The 19,613-nt window shown below is 41.7% G+C and overlaps 1 pseudogene across 1 annotated transcript; it reads right to left on the minus strand.

Moving 5' to 3' along the window:
* Positions 1-3,108: 3,108 nt before the first annotated feature.
* On the minus strand, positions 3,109-19,281 carry LOC123386265 (annotated as a pseudogene). Its single transcript, XR_006600073.1, has 3 exons — positions 19,156-19,281; positions 18,612-19,054; positions 3,109-3,315 (listed from the first exon to the last, which is right to left on the minus strand). The product of XR_006600073.1 is annotated as an immunoglobulin heavy variable 3-74-like (transcript).
* Positions 19,282-19,613: the final 332 nt, after the last annotated feature.

The raw sequence follows: 19,613 nt of genomic DNA on the forward strand, positions 1-19,613 counted from the left end.
TTTTCACAGGCTCACCTCTGTGTGGTTATTCGAGAAGGCTCTCAGAAAACCAAAGTGGGAATCCTAGGCAGATCCTTATCTAAGGTTAAACTCACTGAAAGGTAGGCAAGAGAAAGAGCAGGGATTCACATTCATCGGGCTCCAACTGGATGCCAGACTCATCCACAGGCACTTGTGCCTGCCTTTCTGATTCATTTCATTGGGTGCTCCATTCAGTCTCATGGTCTCAGTCTCCCACATTTGGAAATTTTGTCTCCGGGGAGGCACAGCTTGTGCTAGGTGGAACCTAATGCCAGTCCCCTTCCCTCACAGCCCACAGACACCCCAGTGTGGAACAGGCAGTGTGGGTGGGTGGTAGCTCTCCATTATCCTGAACCCACATTGGGACTGGGGGAAAACAGATTACCTGGAGAATGAGAAAATGTTCAGTGTGCAACCGCACAGTTTTGGAGACAACTCATGAATTTGTCCCTGAAAGAGCTTGTGTGAACGTCTCTTAATTCTGGAAGCATATACCTCAGTTCAAGACCCAGATGCTGACTCAGGTCCTCTGCACATAATCTCGGGCTCAGTTTGGGCTCTTGGAAGCTTAGATATATACATAGAGGCCACAAGCATGCAGTTTTTAAGTTTTATTTCAGCGTTCTGGTCAGTGAGCCATGAGAGATGTGTGTCAGAGCCTGATGTGCCTGTGGACCCCTGTGTCTCCTGCAGACCCCAAAACGTGGAAGTCAGCTCTGCAGCCTCATTACTGTATTTTCACACATGTGCCAGTTGGATTGTCTATAGTTGTTCAGCAGTCAGGAGGCTAATTATGGATTGTCGTCAGCAACAATCAGTCCCTTAACACTCTCGGGGTTGATAATTTGACATTTGTGGCGACACCACAAGGAATGCAGCTATTATGGCTTAAATGGGACCAAAAACCGCTCTGAGATATAACAGGGATCCATGAGTTTGCCTGACTGGCCCCATTCTTCTTGGAGGGGTCCACTGTCTGTGCTCCCACCAGTGCCTCGTCCAGTGCACCATGGAGGATCCCAGCTTATGTGGCAATGGCAGTTCCTGTTATTGTCGCACGACCCTCTGTGACTGCATTTCTCCGGGATACAGTGATAAGTCAGCTGAGCCACACTGGCAGTGCAATAGGTGTCCTGACAGAGCTTTCCAGAAGCATAGGGGGTACCAGTATTCACATGACCAATCTCGGTTGTTCCTGTGCTACGATGTGAATCCAGCCCCACACAATAGAACCCTGGATCTCAGATGGATGGAATCCAACATGCTCTTGCAGCTGAGGGAGATGTGTGACAATCCTACACTGCAGCCTTCCACACGGCACTTCTATGTGGGAACAGCGTTCAGTGTTGAATTCCCTGGGGTCTTCTGCAGTGTCTATATCGGCTGATTTTTTAATTTATGTTATAGCAGACAATTTCACCTTTCCAGAATTTTTCAAAGATTTCTTGGCAGTGCATAGTGCGGTCAGTGCAGTTCCCATGATAGCAGCATCCCTCTTCAGTGCACGGGGTTCCAGGTTGCATATGGAAGTCATCAGGGCACTCCACAGACACCCTATGGCAGGACTCTGGAAGATCACATATATTTTGGATTGGCCTGCCAAGTGTCCCAGCATCGAAATTGGTGCAGTTTGTATAGCATCTGCCTGTATTACATTTGTCCCCAGGGGTTAAAATACAATCACTCATACAACATAGATTGCTATAGCACTTCTCTAAGGAGCTGCAGTCACAATGCTTGCCTGGGTCAGCTAAGTAGTTTCCAAAATGATTGTGGGTCAGGCTTTTATTTCAATGCACCATTTAGATGTTGAAGAGGCACTTGCCTAATCTGCCACTGATTATGTACTGTCTATGAATGAAGGAACACTTACTGAAAGCTTCAGGAATGCAAGGTAATTGGGTCCTAATGCAGTTGGACCTTTTCTGGCAAGCATATTCATCAGTGTCAACCCACAAACCAATATATTTTTCAATCTGATGTGTTGCTATGACAGACAAGAGTACATAATATCTGCCTAAATAACCCATCATGATAGGGCTTTGTGGATGGCATTACTACATACAATGGGGCTGAAATTAACTTCATGGGATCCATCTCAAATCGCAACTAAGGATGAATGTGGTTTAAGAATTCGAAAACCCTTGGACTCATAGTATCAAAAAAAAGGACTGTTTTTTTTTATATTTTTTATTTTTATTTATTTATTTATTTTTTTATATATGAAATTTATTGACAAATTGGTTTCCATACAACACGCAGTGCTCATCCTAAAAGGTGCCCTCCTCAATACCCATCACCCACCCTCTCCTCCCTCCCACCCCCCATCAACCCTCAGTTTGTTCTCAGTTTTTAACAGTCTCTTATGCTTTGGCTCTCTCCCACTCTAACCTCTTTTTTTTTTCCTTCCCCTCCCCCATGGGTTCCTGCTAAGTGAAATAACCCATACAGAGAAAAAAAAAAGGACTCTGATGCAACACATATTTGCCCATGTTAGTTGTATCTCTCTCATTATAAATTATCATGAAACCAATATAGTAACTTACACGAATCCCATGAAACAATGAGTCAATTAAGCTAACTCGCCTTATTAGGAATTGGGCACATTTTGACACGTGGTTGACACGTGGTTGAACACACTGTATATTGTTTAGGGTCTGAGAGCAAAATTCCGTGATGGGATGACTACACATTACTAGAGATCCTGGGCACTGCACTGGTATTTGCTTGAGGAACAGGGGTCCCTATCCTCCTTATATCCCAGGTTATAAGTAGGTCCCATTGCATTGGTGTCTGTCACTCTCTGAGAAACAATGTGTTCAAATGGGAATCACTGATGCGTCTGATTTCATAGGCAAGGTCATCCAACTTCAAGATACCTTCAAGGCCCTGATAGCACGTGTCCATGGTGACCATGGAAAGAGGAATCTCCTCCAGGTAGCTGAGGTAGTAACAGTCTGGAGGGATGAAGGGGTAGTCCATCTGCAAGTATCCCTGATCATCCTGAGTCATCATCAGCAGATGTCTGGACCTAAAGGGTTTCTTTGGCCACATGTGGATAACGGGTCTCTTGTCCCAAAACACAGGCTACAGGACAGCCAACCAGTCATCTGAATGCCCTTGCTGTTGTGCAGCTCCTTCTTTGTAATTACCACCTGAAGGAGATGTAGCGCCATGAGGGACGACCTTGAGACCCTGGACAGGAGCCAGCACTGCCCAGAGTGCAAACTGCAAGAGGGACGCCCTCAGGGTGACCTGGCCCTCTGCCACCCTCATGCCCCTGCTCAGAGACATCTGCCAGTGAGAATGGATAAATGGAGGTTCCTCAGCAAAGTGAGGTCTAGGCCATCTGACAGAACAGAGGGCTGTACCGGGTGGCCAGCACCCTGCACCTGGGATCCACTTGTGGGGTTAGGTAACAGTCCCATGCTGTGGCATTGTGTGGCCCTGCACAACAGTTCAGCTGCGGTGGATGTGGGAGAAGCAGGCGAGCCAGTTCAAGCGTGCACACATGGACATAGTAAGGACTTGGACCCAGAGACATGGCTCTATTCAACACATTCCTTCTTTCCTCCAGCTAGTGAATATGGGATATGAAATTTTAACACCCTGAACTTCTCTACCAATTCCATGTCCTGTGGTACTGCTGGGTCACTTTCTATGGATGACTGCTTTTCTTCATTATGGAGACCAATGCTTCCTACTTCCTTGGGATGTGGAGGTGGACGTTGTCAATTTTACCTTTATAGGTGCCTAAAAAATAGCTTTGTCGTTTTTCATTTCTCATTGTGGTTAGACATTAGTTTTCAAGCCATTTGATCCTTTTGGTTTTTGGTTTGAAGCTTCCTCTGAGTTTACTGAGGAAACATTTTCCAGTATTCTATGTTATGATTGGTGAAGTACAAGGTTGTATTTTAGTATTTTTTTTTATGCCAGCTGGGGAGAACAGAAAGTACTGCTGACCATGTGTGAGCCCCTGGGGTTTTCCGCTCTAATACCTTATTTGGGTTCTTTCCTGGCCTCTGGCAGTCTCCTGCCATGCATGTGTGGTTCCCTCCTCAGCTGGAGATGCCAGGGAGTTGAGGTAACTTTGGCAGCTTGCCCCATGGAGTCTGCACATGATCAAAAGATGTTATATTCCATGGAACTCTCTTGTTTGATTAAATATGCTCTACTCCTTTAAAACCCCCTGCATCAGGGAGAAACCTCAGAGTTGGCTTTTGGACAGGAGTCTGCATTCTCACCAGTGGCTAGCCTTCTGCATAAAGCTCAAATTCCTTTCCTACCAAAACGAAAACTTTGAACGTTGACCTTTCCAGCAACAGGCAGCTGAATTTGGGTTTTGATAACAATAAAACAGAGAATGGAGTAGCAGTTGCCAGGGGCTGGCAGCGAGGCGCAATGAGGTTAGATATCAAGGGGTGTGATTTTCTGTTATGCAAGATGACTAATTTCTAGAGGTCTTCTCCACAACATTACATGTGTAGTTAACAATATTGTACTGTACGGTTAAAATTTAGTGACGAGGGTGGATCTCAGTTTCAGTGAGATCCTACCACAATACACTAGTTCTGCTTCTCACACAAAGTATGCATGGACACACACTCTGTACTAAATGAAAATAATTTTTATAAATGTACATACTTTGGATCCTAACCCTGGGGATATGCCATTTACAAATGTCTTCTTCCATTCCATAGGTTGCCTTTTAGTTTTGTTTATTGTTTCCTTCACTGTGCAGAAGCTTGCTATTTTGAGGTACTCCCAAGAGTTCATATATGTATGTATTTAATTTTCTTGTTTTATTTTTAATTTAAATACAAGTGTGTTAACCTACAGTGTAGTATTGATTTCAGGTGTAGAATTTAGTGATTCATCACGTACATATAACACCCAGTCCTCATTTCAACAAGTGCCCTCCTTAATGCCTGTCTCCCTTTTAGCCCAACTTCCCCACTTCCAATCAGTTTGTTCTCTGTATTTAAGAGTCTCTTCCTGTTTCTTTCCTCTCTGTTTTTCTCTTATTTTATTTTTCCTTCCCCTATGTTGTGTTTCTTATATTCCACATATGAATGAAATCATATGATATTTGGCTTTTTCTTACTGACTTATTTCACTTAGGTTAATATGTTGTTGTTCCACCCACATTGTTGTAAATGACAAGATTTCATTCTTTTTGATGGCTGAGTAATATTCCATTGTATATATTTACCACCTCTTCTTTTTTATTTTTTTTTAATTTTTTTTTTCAACGTTTATTTATTTTTGGGACAGAGAGAGACAGAGCATGAACGGGGGAGGGGCAGAGAGAGAGGGAGACACAGAATCGGAAACAGGCTCCAGGCTCTGAGCCATCAGCCCAGAGCCTGACGTGGGCTCGAACTCACGGACCGCGAGATCGTGACCTGGCTGAAGTCGGACGCTTAACCGACTGCACCACCCAGGCGCCCCAACCACCTCTTCTTTATGTGTTCATCTCCTGATGGATATTTGGGCTCTCCCACAATTTGCTTATTGTTGATAGGGCTGCTATAAACATTAGGGTCCATGTGCCCCTTCGAATCAGCATTTTGGTATCCTTTGGATAAATAGCTAGTAAAACAATTGCTCGATCACAGGATACTTCTATTTTTAATTTTTTTCAGCAATCTCCACACTATTTTCCAGAATGGCTGCACCAGCTTGCATTCCCACCATGTTAAATTTAGCCATCCTGACAAGTGTGAGGTGTTATCTCATTGTGGTTTTGATTTATGTTCCCTGACGAGGAGTGACAATGAACCTCATTACACGTGTCTTTTCGCCATCTGGAAGTCTTCTTTGAAAAATGTCTATTCATGTCTTCCGACCGTTTCTTCATCAGATTATTTGTTTTTTTCAGTGTCGAGTTTGAGAAGTTCTTTATAGATTTTGGATACTAAGCCTTTATCTGATATGCCATTTGCAAATATCTTCTCCTATTTTGTCAGTTGCCTTTTAGTTTTGTTGATTGTGTCTTTGCTGTATAGAAGCTTTTTATCTTGAGGTCCTAATAGTTCATTTTTGCTTTTGTTTCCCTTGCATCTGGGACATGTCCAGCAAGAAGTTGTTCTGACCGCGGACAAAGAGTTTGGTGCCTGTGTTTTCCTCTAGGGTTTTGATGGTTTCCTGTCTCACATTTAGGTCTTTCATCCATTTTGAATTTGTTTTTGTGTTTATTGTAAGAAAGTGGTCCAGTTCCATTAGACTTTCCCGTTGCTGTCCAGTTTCCCAACCCCACTGTTGAAGGGACTGTCATTTTTCCATTTGATACTGTTTCCTGTTTTGTCAGAGATTAGTTGACCATATTGTTATGTGTCCATTTATGGGTTTTCTACTCTGTTCCATTAATCTATGTGTCTCTTTTTGTGCCAGGACCATACTGTCTTGATGACTACAGCATTGTAATATAGCTTGAAATCCAGAATTGTGATGCCTCCATTTCTTTCCTTTTTTAGGATCGCTTTGGGTGTTCAAGGTCTTTTGTGGTTCCATGATAATTTTAGAATTATTTGTTTTAGCTCTGTGAGGAATGCTTGTATTATTTGACAGGGATATTTGCACTGAATTATTTGCATTGAATGTCTAGATTGCTTTGGGTAGTATCAAAATTTTAACAATGTTTTTTGTTTTAATCCATGTGCATGGAATATTTTTCCATTTCTTTGTGTCTTCTTCAATTTGTACCATAAATGTCCCAGGTTTTTCAGAGGAAGCTCTTGTAACTCTTTAGTGAGGGTTATTTCTAGGTATCTTATGGTTTTTGGTGTAATTGTAAATGGGATAAATTCCTTGATTTCTCTTTCTCCTGCTTCATTATGGTTGTATCGAAATGCACAAATTTCGGGGCGCCTGGGTGGCGCAGTCGGTTAAGCGTCCGACTTCAGCCAGGTCACGATCTCGCTGTCCGTGAGTTCGAGCCCCGCGTCGGGCTCTGGGCTGATGGCTCAGAGCCTGGAGCCTGTTTCCGATTCTGTGTCTCCCTCTCTCTCTGCCCCTCCCCCGTTCATGCTCTGTCTCTCTCTGTCCCAAAAATAAATAAACGTTGAAAAAAAAAAAAGAAATGCACAAATTTCTGTATGTTGATTTTGTATGCTGCAGCTTTACTGGTTTATTGTATCAGTTCTAGTGGGGGTTATTTTTGGTGGCGTTTTTCAGTTTTTATGTATATAGTATAAAATTCAATTCCAAAACTGAATGATCCTATTAAAAAAATCAGCAGAAGGCATGAATAGACGTTCCAAAATGCAACATACAGATGGCCAATAAACATGAAAAAGATGCTCAACATCACTCATCATCAGGGAAATATAAATCAAAACTACAATGAAATATCAACTCACGCCTGTCAGAATGACTAAACTCAACTACACAAGGAACAACAGGTTTTTGTGAGGATACAGAGAAAGAGGAACACTTTTGCACTGCTTGTGAGAATGGAAACTGGTGCAGCTTGTCTGGAAAACAGCATGGGCATTCCTCAAAATGCTAAACATATAACTACCTTATGATTGATCAATTGAACTACTAGGTATTTACCCAAAGGATACAAAAATACTCATTTAAAGGGGATTGCAACTGTATGTTTATAGCAGCCCTATCGAAAACAGCCCAGCTTTGGGTCGCCTGGGTGGTGCAGTCAGTTAAGCGTCTGACTTCAGCCAGGTCACGATCACGTGGTCTGTGAGTTCCAGCCCTGCATCAGGCTCTGGGCTGATGGCTCAGAGCCTGGAGCCTGTTTCCGATTCTGTGTCTCCCTCTCTCTCTGCCCCTCTCCCATTCATGCTCTGTCTCTCTCTGTCCCAAAAATAAATAAACGTTGAAAAAAATTAAAAAAAAAAAAGCCCAGCTATGGAAACAGTCCAAGTAAGCATTGACTCATAAATGGATAAAGTATATGTGGTATATCTACATACACACACACACACACACACACACACACACACACACACACACACTCATACTCATACACTGGAATGTTTCTCAGCCCTGAAAGGAATGACATTTGTTATTTGTAATGATATGGATGGAGTTAGAGAGTATTATCCTAACTGAAACAAGTGAGAGAAAGACAAATATATGATTTCATTCATATGTAGAATTTAAGAAACTTCAAATGGGAAATGGGACAAAGAAGAGAGAAGAGCTACACCAAGAAATAAACTTTTTTCAATGTTTTTAAATTTATGTTGAGATCGAATGGGGGGAGGAGCAGAGGAAGCGGGAAGGAGAATCCCAAGCATTCTCTTTGCTGTCAGTGCAGAAACCAAAATGGGGCTTGATCTCAGGATCCATGAAATCAAGACATGAACCCAAATCAAGAGTCTTAGGCTTAACCCATGGAACATATAAACCCAACAAAACAGATTCTTACCTATACAAAACAAACTTGTGGTTACCAGAGGGAAGGTGGGAGGAGGTTTGGGGAAGTTCGGTGATGGGGTTGCAGGGCCACACTCATAATGAGCACTGGGTGTGGTATGGAAATGTTGAATCACTATATTTTACACCTGAAAGTAATACTACATTGAATGTTTACTATGTGGAATACGAATAAAATCTCAAATGATGTATTTACAGTGTCTGCAAATGGCCTTGTTGGCATATAGCCCATGAAGAAACATTTATTCCAGAAAATATACTGACAGAAGGAAAAACTAGAATTTTGAGCTAAGGTGTGTGCCTTTCCTTCCCCAAACCAGCTCAGCAAATGGAAACTCCAGTGCAAGGAGCTGGGACTATAGGCATGTGCCACTGAGCCTGGCTGCAACCTCCCCTCCAGACTCTTGCAACCAATACCAGGGTTCCTGGTGACCAGCTCCTGTTCAGAGGACTCTTTCCCAGAGGGACAGGATGTCAGTGACCCTAAGCTGTTTGCTGTTGAGGCCAAGCCCCAGAAAGTGCCACTGAGATGTGGGACTCACTCATTGTTTGCAGCCCCACTCCCAGGATGGAAACTCGGCCCTGGGCACAGTCCACTCGGGATGCTGGGAGCCTGGTCGCCCCAGACCTGACTTGTACGGCAGGGGTCTCATGCCACCAGGACAAGCAAGCCTCAAAGAAGTGCAGCTGCCACTCACCCCTAAACTGAGCCCTTATTTTGTCCCCACCTGCAGCTGCAGAGTTTTGCCCAGGGCAGGGGGGAGCTGGAGCAATCCGCTAAACCAAGGTGCAGATCTGTTCTGGTACAACTGACTTCATTTACAGATGGGGGTGAGGAAGTTCTGGGCCTCATGTTGTGGGAGAGTCAGGTGAAGGAGACAGATGGTTTCAGTGGAGGATTCCTAATCTACTCCTCTTCACCTGCAGGAGACAGGTAGAGCCAGGGACAGTGGAGGGAACAGCTCCTGTCAGGACACATGTGAGATTATGGCCTCAACAACTCTCCATTCAGAGGAGACCGAGGTTGTAGTGTTTAGTCTGTGGAGAGTTGAAACATGCGAGCATTGTTGAGCGCAGGACAGCATTCAACATGAGGCAGAGGAACTTATCATGTGAGTGTTGGGCAGAAAGAGATAAAGAAACTCAGCCAAACACTGTCACCCTGGGCTGGGTGTGTGAATGTCCCAGGCCACACAACCTCTGTAGTCTTTGAGACGACTTCCTTTTCCTCATATCATGTCTTTGAGGTTCTCCTAGTTTCAATTCTGGATCAATAGCGTCACATTTCTGTGGCAAAGCATCCCATTGATGGAAGTTTCATACCTGGTTTATTCCTTTTTATTTAGAAAGACTTTTGCCTCATTCCTATCTTCTAACACTAAGATGCTATAAATATTTACACACCATTTATTTTCTGAGCATGGGATTTCACTCTGGAGCAGACGCTCGGGAGTGGTATTTCCAGGTTAACTGTTAAGTCATCCATGTATAATTTCATAAGCAACAGCCAATGGTTTTCCAGAGCTGGTGTTCGTTTTTCATTCCTACCTGCAGTGTTTGAGGCTCCACGTGTTATGGATGCTCACCTGGATGGTGTTGCCAGTGTTCCCTTCATACCTGAGCCCTCAGGATGAGTGCATAGGGCATCTATTGCATTCTTGATTTGAATTTCCTTGACAGGTATGGTGTGAAGAGTCTTTTCCTGTCCTTACCTAATGTGTCTACAACCTCTAGGATGGGATGTTTACTACACAAGGCTGTGCTTGTTTTATAGAGGGTTGTTTCCTTTCTTCCTATTGACTGTTGAGGGTTCTTAGCATATTTAGGATGCACGTCCCTTGGTGGTTATGCAATTTGTGAATATTGTCTCTTCCTCTGTAACTTGTCTTACTGCTATTGATTGTCACGTGTTCAGAAAAAGTTATTTGATTTTCACAAAGCCCATTTATACTATTTCTTTTTATGGGCCTTTGGTTCTTAGGTATAATTTGGTTTTCATAATGATTGATTGCTTGTGACTGATAACTTTTTTAAAATTTTTATTCTTGAGACAGAGAGAGAGACAGAGTGCAAGTGGGCGAGAGGCAGAGAGAGGGAGACACAATCAGAAGCAGGCTCTAGGCTCCAAGCTGTAAGCATAGAAACTGACCCCGGGCCAAAACCCATGAACCGTGATATCGTGAACGGAGCTGAAGTCAGATGCTTAACTGACTGAGCCACGCAGGCACCCGACTAATTTCTTGATTTACAATATAACTAAAATCTTTTTTTTTTCTGGTTTCTCTCAATGCTGACTTGTTCACTAACTGATCTCTGGTCTCTGTTTTTTCTTTTTAAGTTTATAGTGTGTAGTAACTCATTTTCATGGCATGGTTTTTTCATAATATATGGAAATTCTGGTCTCATGCTGAAACTGAATTCAAGTTTCACAAGAGATGCTGTGTGTGTCTTTTTGGCCAGATTGTTCATCAGATTTGATCAATTTGCTCCGGGGTCTAAAAACACGTTAACCTTTCCAGGTTTGGGGATTTCTCTATGTGTCAGGACCCATTGAGCTCTGTGTTCACAACGAAGTTCGTGACTCAAGATGTTTCCTTCACAATTCTATGCGAAACGCTGACAATTCATTCTGTGCATTGTCACTGTCAGACACTTCATGAATAGAACACACTGAAACTGTTTTATCATTTCCTGAAATTATTTTTTGTTTTGCATGTTTGGGAGTATAAGATTTCTTCTTCCTTCCAAGGGGAGCTCATACAGCATTTTTGGAATTATTCCAGGCTTCTCATCTCCTAATGCTTTTGCAACGTGCTGTACAGTGTTTTACTAAATGAATATTTAGGTTTATTTGTACTCTGCCAGTTTGGGTGATAGGAGCCCATGAGTCAGGCTGCGCCATATGGGTTTTTATTTGTCCCCATGTAAGTGATCTGTCATATCGAACATTTATAGAACACATAGCCCCTCACTTTCATGCACCAGAAACAGGGAACATGCTTCTTTTCAAAGAGAAGGGAAAGGAATATAAGGGAGCGGAGCCAGCAAAGTGGCGGGAGGAAACCCGGAGCCTGGCAGGAATGGTCATCTCTCCACACTTTCCAGTTCTGCAGATGAGGGTCCCTGCTGTGGTCCAACCTGGGTTCTTGTGCAGGTGTCTGAACAAGCTGCTCATGGGGTGTCGGCACGGTGGAGTTGGGAAGGGCAGCTGTGGTTTGAATTCCAGCCCACCTGGAACCACTGTAAAAGTCATGAGTATGTTAATTAATGTCCACTAGCAGTTAGGGATAAAATGAGTAAATGCAAGAAGATAGACTCACTACCTTAGATTCCATGTTCACGACAGTTTGTGACAATGTTTCTCCCTTCCTTTTTTTCTACTTTTCTAACTTTTTAAGTTTGTGTTTAAATTTTTATTAGATTACATACTGTGTGATATTAATTTCAGTAGTAGAATTCACTGTTTCATCACCTACATTCACATCCAGTACGCATCAGAACACATGGCCTACTTAATCCCCATCATCCATTAACACATCCCCTACACCCCTGTCCTCCAGCAACCCTCAATTCGTTCTCTAACCTTAGAGTCTTTTATATTTTTTCTTGCTCTTTTTTCCCTTTCCCCTATGTTCATCTGCTGTGTTTCTTAAATTCCCCATATAAGGAAATAATATCATGCTTGTCTTTCTTTGACTGCCTTATGTCACTTAGCATGATATCCTCTAACTGCATCAACATCTTTGCAAATGGCAAGATTTCATTCTTCTTTATGACTGAATAATATTCTAATCTATACATATAGCACATTCATCACTCAGTGGACTTTTGGTCTCTCTCCTCACTTTGGCTCTCATTGTTAATGCTGCTATAAACATTGGGGTGCATGTGCCTCCTCAAATCAGAATTTTTGTATCCTTTGGGTGAATACCTAGTAGAGCAATTACTGGAGTACAAGGTAGTTTCAGTTTTAAGTATTTAAAGTGTTTTCTGGAATGGCCACACCCCTTTGCATTCCCACCAAGAGTATAAAAGGGTTCCCTTTTCTCCTCATCCTCATCAATATCTGTTGTTTCCTGAGTTGTTAATTTTAGCCATTCTGAGAGTTGTGAGGTCCTATCTCATAGTTTTGATTTGTATTTCCCTGATGTTGAGTGATGATGAGTATTTTCATTAGTCATCTGGATGCTTTGTTTGGAAAAGTGTCTAGTCATGTCTGCTGCCCAATTCTTCACTGGATTGTTTGTATTTTGGATGCTGAGTTTGATATGATCTCTATAGATTTTGGACAGTAAGGCTAAATGAGATGTATCATTTGCAAATACCTTTTTCAATTCTGTAGGTTGACTTTTAGAGTAGTTGATTGTTTCTTTAGTTGTGCTGAAGCTTATTATTTTGATGAGGCCCTGGTTGTTAATGTTTGCTATTGTTTCCTTTGCCTTCTGAGACACGTCTTGTAAGAAGTTGCGATGTCCGATGTCAAAGAAGTTGCTGCCTGAGTTCTCCTCTAGGATTTTGATGGTCTCCTGTCTCACATTTAGGTCTTTCACCCATTTTGAATTTATTTTTGTGTATGGTATAAGAAAGTGGCTCGGTTTTATTCTTCTGCATGTTCTGGTTCAGTTTTCCCAATACCCTTCATTGAGAAGACTTTTTTTTTTTTTTTTCCATTACATAGTCTTTCCTACTTCATCCAAGATGATGTGACCATACATGTGTGAGTCCATATCTGGGCTTACTAGTCTGTTCTACTGATCCGTGTGTCTCTTTTGTGCTTGTAGCATACTGTCTTGATGACTACTGCTTTGTAATATACCATGAAGTCTGCAATCATAAAGTCTCCTGTTTCTTTGTGTAGCATAGACATGTCAACAATACTTGCACCTTCAATCCTGAACATTGACTGTGTTTCCATTTCTTTGTGTCATCCTCAGTTCTTTCATCGTGTTTGTATTTTTCAGAGTATAGATCTTTTAACCCTTTAGTTATCCTATTATTTTTGATGCAATTGTAAAGGGGATGGAATTTTTTTGGATTTGTCTTTCTGTTTCTACATTATTACTATATACAAATGCAATAGATTTTTGCATGTTGATTTTGTTTCTTGTTACTTTGCTGAATGTGTGTATCAGTGCTTGCAATATTTTGGTGGATTCTTAGGTTTTCTATATAGAGTGTGTGTCATTGTGAAAAGTGAACGTTTGACTTCTTTCTTGCCAATTTGAATGCCTTTATTTCTTTTTGTTGTCTGTTTGTGAGGATAAGACTTCCAGTGATATGTTAAGTAGAATGATGGGAGTGGGCATCCCTCTTGTGTTCCTGACAGTAGAGGAAAAGGTTTTTTCCCTACTGTGGATAGTACCTGTGGGGTTTTCATATATGGTCTTTATGATGTTAAGGTATGTTTCCTCTATGTTTTGTGGAGGGTTTTTATTAAGAAAGGTTGCTGTACTTTGTCAAATGCTTTTTTTTTTTACATCTATTGAGAGGATCATATAGTTTTTATCCTTTATCTCATCTATGTGTTGTATGACATTGAGTCATTTGTGAATATTGAACCGTCCTTACAACCAAGGAATGAATCCCACCTGATCGTGGTAAATGATAGTTTTAACGTATTTTTGGATTCAAGTTGCAATTATTTTCTTGATAATTGTTGCATCCATGCTCATCAGGGCTAGTGGCTTTTAAGTCTCCTTTTTAGTGGGGTTTTATTTGATTTGGAACCATGGTCATACTGTTCTTATAGAATGAGTTTGGACGTTTTCTTTCCATTTCTATTATTTGGAACAGTTTGAGAAGACTAGAATATTTTATGCTACTTAAATAGATTATTTACACTCTTCTTTAAATATCAGGTAGAATTCACCTGTGAAGCCATCAGGCCCTGGTCTTTTGTGTTTCAGTAGAGTTTTGATTATGGATCAATTGCTTTGTTCATTATCAGTCAGTTCAGGTTTTCTATTTCTTCCTATTTCAGTTACTGTAGTTTCCATTACTGTAGGAATTTATCCAGTTCTTCCAGATTGACCAGTTTGTTGGCATATAAATTTCCAAAATATTTTCTTCTAATTGTATTTCTGTGCTATTAATTGTGATTTCTCGTCTTAAATTTGTGGTTATATTGACTTAGTCCTTTCTCTTTTGTTTTTCGTAACTCTGGCCTTGGGTTTATCATTTTTATTTATGATTCCAAAAACCAACTTATATTTTCATTGATCTGTCTAATGTTTTGTTTGTTTCTTTATCATTTGTGTGCTCTAATGTTTTTCATTTACCTTCTGCTGACTTTAGGGTTCATTTGCTGCTCATTTTCTAGCTTCTTTAGTTGTGAAGTGGTTGTGTGTTTGAGATTTTTCTTCTTTCTTGAGTTTGGCCTGTATTGCTATATATTTCCCTCTGCCAACCACTTTTGCTGCATCCAGATGGGGCACTGGCATGTTTTCATTTTAATTTGCATCTATGTATTTTTTATTGCTTCTTTAATTTCCTGAAAATCTCATTCATTCTTTATCACAGTGTTCTTTACACTTATGTATTAGTGGTGTTGCCAAAGTTTTTCTTGTGATTGACTTCACGTTTCATAGTGAGCTGATTTCGTAGTGAGCTGATTTATACATAGTATGTGATCTGTTGTGGAGAATGTTGCATGTGCAGTCAAAAAGAATGAGTATTCTGTTGCTTTAGGGTGGAATGTTCTGAATATATCTGTTAAGTCCATTTGGTCCAGTGTGGCTTTCTAAGCCATTGTTTCCTTATTAATTTTGGCTTAGGTGGTGTGTCCATTGCTGTAAGTGGAGTGTTGAAGTTCTCTATTATTATTCTTGTATTATTATCAATAAGTTTTTTGATGTTTCTTATTAATTGATTTATGTATATATCAGTGCTTCCACTTTTGGTGTATAAATATTTAAAGCTTTATATCTTCTTGTTGGATAGACCCCTTCATGATGATGTACTGACTTCCTCATCTCTTGTAACAGACTAATCTAGTTAAAATCTAGTTAGTGTGATATGGGTGATAACTAGTTTAAAATCTAGTTAGTGTGATATGAGTATGGTACTACACCTTTCTTTTGATGTCCATTAGCCTGATAAATTGATCTCCCTCCCCTCACTTTCCATCTACAGTTGCTTTAGGTTGAAAATGAGTCTATTGTAGGTAGTGTACAGAAGGTCTTGTATTTTTTTAATCCATTCTGATATCCTATGTCTTTTGATTGGACCATTTTTCCCTTTTACATTCACAGTGATTATTGATAGATATACACTTTTGCCATTGTGTTATCTCTAAAGTCCCTGTTTCTGGAGATTTTCTCTGCTTATTTCTAGTCTTTGTTTCTTTTAGTCTTCCTTTTCCACTCAAAGAGTAACCTTTAATAATTCTTGCAGGGCACTTGTTTAGAGGCCATGAACTCCTTTCGTTTTTGCTTTTCTGGGAAATTCAATCTCTTCTTGTATCCGAATGACCCTTTCTGGAGAAAGTATTCTTGCTGCATAATTTTCAACTGAGCATGTGGTGGATATCATGTTACTCCCTTCTTGCCTTAAGGTTTCTGTGGATACATCTGCCATAATCTTTCCTTTTATCTTCCCTGTTTAGTTAGTGACCTCTTTTGTCTTGGTGCTTATAGGGTTTTCCTTTTTCTGTGTATTTTGCCAATTTCTCTCTGATATGTCTCAGTGTTGGCCTGCTTTTTAAAATAATGGCATTCTCTGTGCCTCGTATATGTGTTTGTCTGTTTCCTTCCCCATTTTGGGAATTTCCCATGGTAATTCACTCAGATAACTCTTCTTTCCTTGTTTTCTCCCTCTCCTTCTTCTGGGACTCCTTTGAAAAGAATTTTATTACACATTATGGAATTGCTGAGATCCCTAAGTATATGTTTGTGGTGCAATATTTTAATTTTCCTCTTCCTTTCTGCTTCATTTCCCCCATAATTTTACCTTCTATGTCACTTGCTCATTCATCTGCTTTCGCCTTGAGGTCATTATATACCATCAGTTTCACATCTTGGTTACAGCATTTAAAATTTCAGCATGACTAGGTTTTAGGTCATTTCTATCTGCAGTAAGGGTATCCTTCATGTCTCCTATGCTTTCCTCAAGCAGAGCAAGTATCCTTATGATAGTTTTGAAAAATTCTATTTCCTTGTGAGAGTTTTTAGAAATTCTGTTTGAGGCATATTAGTTATATGTGCTTTAATAATATCCCTGGCAATGACCTTTTATTGTTTTTTCTTTTGGGATGAATTCCTCCATCATGGTGTATGTCTGTATCTCTGCTTTCTTAATTGTTTTAGAAAATCCTGTTTTGTTTTCTGCTTCTAGAGTAGTGTCTTTATTGAGAAGTGTTCAATTGCTGTTGAGGGCTTGACACTTTAGGAAGCATTTGTTGCATATTCTGTGTGCACTGTGCTGTCGTGTATTGGCTGCTCTGTCCCTCAGCTAAGTCCTCTGCAGAGTTTCTCCCTGTCTTCATTGATGAGTGTTTAGACATTGTCCACAATGTTGTGAGTTTTAACTAGGTGAGTTTGTTCTGCCTGTTAAAAGAGGCTAATTCCTATTTCCCCTAGAGGTGAAGCTATGCCTCACTATATGGTCAGTAGACTTCGTGCCTTTGTGGGTATATGTCGTCTTTTGAGGGAGGGGTGCGGTGCTGATCTGGTTTCCAGGCCCTCTGTCTCTAGTAAGGAAGCACCTGAGGAAGGCAAGGGGGGGTATAGCTTGGTGTCAGTGGCTCAGCTTCTACTGGAAGGTGCTGTGCTGCTCACTGAATTCTGTCCATGCTGATTGGTGGGAGGAAATATTGGCATCAGCTCCCTGTCTAGTCCCTTGAGTTGGAGTTCCCAGCCTCCCCTGTTCAGGAAGCCCTCCCACAGAGAGAACAATCTGTACCTGTTGGTCCCAGGCTTCCATCAGAACCCTGCCTTCACCCTGTCTGTGTCCAAACCATTGGCCCACCTGGTGGCACAGGGCTCTTATGTTTTATCTCAGGAGCTCTAGCTGGGTTTGAAAACTCCAAATTATATGAACTCAATATGACCGGGACCCCACTGATCCTCTAGGAGAGGGTCTTGCTGTGCTGTGCCTGGAGCTAGTTATCCCAGGAAGGCAGTTGCATGAACACTGGGGGCTTGGAGTTCATGGTGAGGAAGAACATGAAGGCAGCATTCAGTTAGCTGCTCTCAACAGAGGCAGGGGATTCTCAGACCACAATTCTCCCTATGCGACTCTGCCTTCCTTCTCCACAGAAGCACAGCTATGCCCACCAGGCTCCATGCCAGTCATGGCATGGACTTCTAAATCTTCAGTCTTTGAATTGCACATTTACAGGAGGTTGATTTGTCATAATTACCTTTATGTGTCACCTTGACTGCATCATGGGTGCCCAGACTCACCACTGTTTCTGTGGATGTCTGTGAAGTGTTCCAGAAGAGACTGGCATTTCTATCCGTGGTTTCTGTCTGCTTGAGCATCACCCATTCCATTAAGGTTCCGAATAGAAACTGATGCAGAAGGAGGAGGAATTCCCTCAGTTTTACTTCCCATGTGTGTGTTTGAATTGGAACATTGGTCTCCTCTGGCCCTTGTTCTGAGAGTTACATCATCAGCTCTTCACATTCTGAGATTAGAAAGTAGTTCAGAATCAGATGAGAATTACACCACTGGTTTTCCAGGGTCTCCAGCATGTGAGAGTGTAATGTGGGGCTTATCAATGTATTTAGTCATGGAAACCAATGTGCTTTGGGTTCTGTTCCTCGGGAGAATCCTGACTAATACATGGAGGTGAATTATCAATTCTTTAGAGGAATTGAATAAAGCTGTAGCTCATTTAAAGTCCTGAGTAGCAAGTGCCGGGAGGGAATTGTCACGTTGTTTGGGACAAGTGCTGGGTGAAGATAATGGGGGTCTGGGGGCTTCTGTAGGCCTGGCTGCACAGTGAGTGCATCTGGGACTCCTGTAAAGGTTCAGCTGTTGTGCCCCAGGAAATCTGCAATTCACTCATACTGAGCGACAGGAGTAAGGAATGCAAACAACTGTGTCTTTGTGCATGTTAGTCTAGTTTCCCTATGACAACACAGTTGCTAATTCAGAGAGTTAATAGATAAACACAGAATCCTGTGACCAGAGAGGCTCCCTAGAGAAACTGCTGTGTGGAGAGGAAGCCCCAGACCCTGACAGGAAACCTGCCTGTAACCTCCATCTGCACCTGCTCCTGGGAACACAAACCAGAATTGTGCATAGTGTGCACCCCCTGGTGGTAATGATCCCCTCCTGCAGGTAGGTTTGTGTGTAGGCTCCCAGTGAGGTCCCCTCAGCGTGTCTCTTGCACAGTAATATGTGGCCGTGTCCTCGGTCTTCAGGCTGTTCATCTGCAGATACAGCGTGTTCTTGGCGTTGTCTCTGGAGTTGGTGAATCGGCCCTTCACGGAGTCTGCATAGCTTGTGCTACTTCCATCATCATAAATGTATGCGACCCACTGCAGCCCCTTCCCTGGAGCCTGGCGGACCCAGCTCATGTCCTAGCTACTGAAGGTGAATCCGGAGACCACACAGGTGAGTCTCAAGGACCCCCCAGGCTTCACCAGGTTTCCCCCAGACTCCACCAGCTGCACGTCACACTGGACACCTGTAGACACAAGACATCTTGGTCAGGAATCTGTCACACATCCACTCTTTCTCAGTCATGTCCACTCACATACTCAGTGTCTCTCGTTCACCATGAATTACCTTTTAAAAGAGCAACAAGGAAAACCCAGCAAAGCACAAACTCCATGGTGAGGTGTCTATGTTCTGTGCTGATCACAGAATGGGAACACCTGGGACTCCCCGGGCTGGGGCTCCTCTCCCAGCTGCAGGGTTGGAGCTGGGCTGGTTTAATCAGCACAGGAAGTGCCCTATTTGCATATCCTCTGACTATATATCAAGCTCCAGACTTAGATTTGTTTCAAATTTAAAACCAGTGTTTGAGAGGCACTTCTAGATCACTTCTTGCAGAAGGGACTGTGACAGTATAAATAATTCTAATCTGTGAACACAGTTATGTTTTCATCTGTGTTTGCCATTTTACATGTCTTTTTCCCAGCAGGTCATGTTTGGTATGTTATTTTACTTTTTAGTGAAATTTAATCCTAAATACTTTATTTTGTGCCATATAATTTTAATATATGTTTATTGTTGTGTGACAG

This window comes from Felis catus, chromosome B3 (genome assembly GCF_018350175.1).
Source record: "Felis catus isolate Fca126 chromosome B3, F.catus_Fca126_mat1.0, whole genome shotgun sequence".
Taxonomy (NCBI): domain Eukaryota; kingdom Metazoa; phylum Chordata; class Mammalia; order Carnivora; family Felidae; genus Felis; species Felis catus.